This window comes from Canis lupus, chromosome 3 (assembly GCF_003254725.2).
Source record: "Canis lupus dingo isolate Sandy chromosome 3, ASM325472v2, whole genome shotgun sequence".
Taxonomy (NCBI): domain Eukaryota; kingdom Metazoa; phylum Chordata; class Mammalia; order Carnivora; family Canidae; genus Canis; species Canis lupus.
In genome coordinates this window covers 46,799,124-46,801,890 of record NC_064245.1, presented here as the reverse complement: position 1 = coordinate 46,801,890, position 2,767 = coordinate 46,799,124, and the positions used below count along the sequence as shown (strand labels likewise).

General features: G+C 51.7%; 1 long non-coding RNA gene across 3 annotated transcripts; it reads left to right on the top strand.

Annotated features, from left to right (window-relative positions):
* The first annotated feature begins 378 nt into the window (after window positions 1-378).
* On the top strand, window positions 379-2,516 carry LOC125754863 (uncharacterized). 3 transcript variants are annotated; one of them, XR_007409850.1, is made up of 3 exons: window positions 379-458; window positions 1,584-1,762; window positions 2,030-2,516. It is a non-coding gene; the product is annotated as an uncharacterized LOC125754863 (long non-coding RNA). The 3 variants fall into 3 exon arrangements; XR_007409849.1 differs by lacking the exon at window positions 379-458 and adding an exon at window positions 596-695; XR_007409847.1 differs by lacking the exon at window positions 379-458 and having other exon boundaries at window positions 718-1,762.
* The last annotated feature ends 251 nt before the right edge of the window (window positions 2,517-2,767 follow it).

Below are 2,767 nucleotides of genomic sequence, written 5' to 3'. Positions count from 1 at the left end.
TGCCTTTTGGGTAAAAGTTGCAAGCAGAGGCTTCCGACCAGGGCAACCCTCTCTTGCCCTCAGGGTTCCTTTGGCTGTGGATTATCAGCAGCAGGGGGTTCTTGGCTACAATGTTAGGGCCTCAACTCCTCTGATAGCCCTGGCCTCCCTCCCCACCCTCATCACCATTTTTCTGGGGCCAGAAAACTGCCCTGTGCTCGCTGCTTCCTTCAGATCCCAGCACCGAGGACTGCCTTTGACACTGTCCAGATACCTACCAGGGGGGAGGTCAGAGTTACCGCTTATCCCTCCTCCAGGGGCATTTGAACCCCAGAATCCTGGGGACCCAAGGGCCCAGAATTGCCCGCAGGCAGGGCCCTCTGGGTCGTGATCCCAAGCCCGCCCACAGCTAACAGGGCTGCCTGCCCAGCCGGGAGAGATTTCCTAATTCAGACAAGCTGGCTGGTTCACATTCGCAGGTGCGAGGCTGGGGGGTGCGCTGGCGGCCCTTTGGCACTGACACTGCCTCTAAGGAGAGGGGCGGGTGGGGGCAGGAGGGGGAAACTCAATCACAGTGCAGGAGGCCGGAGGAGGCTTTTAGCCAAGTGCCAGTCATGGGCGGGGGGAGCAGCTGATAGCATCGCCCTCCCGGTCTGGTTACAGCCCCCTGCCTCCCCGGAGCGCTAATGAGAAGCCGGCAGTGGATACCAGAGAAGGTGGTCCCAGTGAGCTGGGGGCTGGGGGGGGCTGGGACACAGGGGAGGGAAGGGACAGTAGGACTCCAGAAAAAAGCCTTCTGTAGTTTTGCCTCAAATCATTCCTTTTGACAGTGACTGGCTTTCTCCACGGGAATCTGGTAATGCCCGAGGAAAGAACCACTTTGAAAAGAACACGAGGTTCTATTTCTTCCAGGACAGATCGTGCCCATTTCTGGGGCGTCCTCCCTCTTCTCGAATACACCAGTCGTTGCCTGCATTTAGCTTGCCATTGCTAGAAAATGTGTGGAACCTCCTCTTTGCTTTGATCAGCGGCTGGTTACTGAGGGCATCTGATGGCCAAGCTCTGGCCACAGACAGCCCGCCGAGACCGGGGGAAGAGCCCTCTCCCCCTGGTGGCAAAGGACAGGGGGCCGTGGGGTTCTGGGTGCATCTGTTGAATTCTCTCTTCATTGATGTGGAATTAAAGCAAAATGCTTCTTACTGTACATAATGTCAACTGTCCCACCAAAAAAGAAGCTTTTTTTCTTCTTTTTTAATCTTTTTTTTTTTTTTTTTTTTGCAATGGAGTGGTTTTCCCAGGCCTAGTGCTAATTAAATGCTTTGTATGCATGATCTCATTGATCCTCACAGTAATCCTACCGGATGGGCATTGCTATTCATCCCCCATTTTGCAGACAAGGAAACTGAGGTCTAGAGAGGTTAATTCACACCCATAAAGTAGTGGCATAGCAGAGATGTGAGCTTAAGCCTTCTGACTCCCAAGCCTCTTGATGCAAAAGTGTCATCGACTTCGTATTTGGTATCTGTCACCCACTTGTGACAACACCGCCGCACTGCCTTTTCTTCCTTCACCCATCTTACTGAAGTAGTTCTGCCGTCTGCCAGAACTGGGGATGGAAACGTTTAAGAAGAAGTCTCTGTGCCTGAGGAATGTAAGCTGCTGTCAGGGAGCCGAGCCCAGCACTACCACCATGGAAAACCCCAGTGCTGTAGGAACACGGATGAAGGAATGCTGACTACCCAGGTTGATGAGTCAGGGTGTCTCCAAGGAACCTACCAGAGAGGTACAGCATGGCGAAAGGCCCTGCAGGGGGTTGGGCAGTGGTCTTTGGTTGGGGAGGGATCTGGGGCGGGCTACATGGAGCCAAATCAGGAAGGCTCCCCTACCCCTTGCCAGGATGGGCGTTAGACTTTAGCAAGTGTTCTTTGGGGTTTTAGGTGGGGAGGTGATTAGATCACATAGGTATGTGCAGCTTACCTCACTGGATGGGCCCTTCTATTTCCAGATATTTGTGTGATCACTCCTTTCTCCAACCTTCATCTGTTTCCAGGTGATTTTTCTTCCTGGTTTCTAAGTTGGCAGTTTCCTCCAAGGATAGAAGGAAATGCCCCAGTAGGTCTGTGCAGGAATGCATGCTCTGCTGAGGAACCAGAGAGCCTGGAAAGCCATCAAGCTGACTGTGGCTCATGGGGCTGATGAAGCACAGAGGCTTCTGAAGAGTTCTGGATGAGGTCTCCTTGGCCACACCTGAACTATGTTTCATTATCCATGCAGGGAGGGGTCCCCCCTGCCCATCATTTTAAAAAATGCCACACGCTGAGAAAATTTATTTCAGGCCAGGGAAGAACTTGGAGATGAAATCTCAAGGCTTTGCCTAAGGATTTGTCCACATGGTTTCTACTAGACAAACCATTGTAGTTATGCATGAAAACCATCTGTAGAGCTTTGGAAATTCCCTGCTCCATGTGCCCCATTAAGCCGAGGAGGCACCAAGGCTGCCCTGGTCAGAAATGAAAATTGTAAAACATCATGTGCAATTTCAACAGTTGTTATTTTGAATGATTTGTGCTGTTCCTTCACTGACCTCCCCAACCCTCGTGGCTACTTGGACTTTGAGTCAGTTGGAACTAGTTCTTCTCACCCATGACATGATTGGCACATGGGCTGGATAATTCTTTACTGCAGGGGCTGCCATGTGGATTGTAGGACATTTCACAGCATCCCTGGCCTCTCTGCACTAACCACTATTAGCAGCACCCTGGCTGTGGCAATGAAAAATACCTCTAGA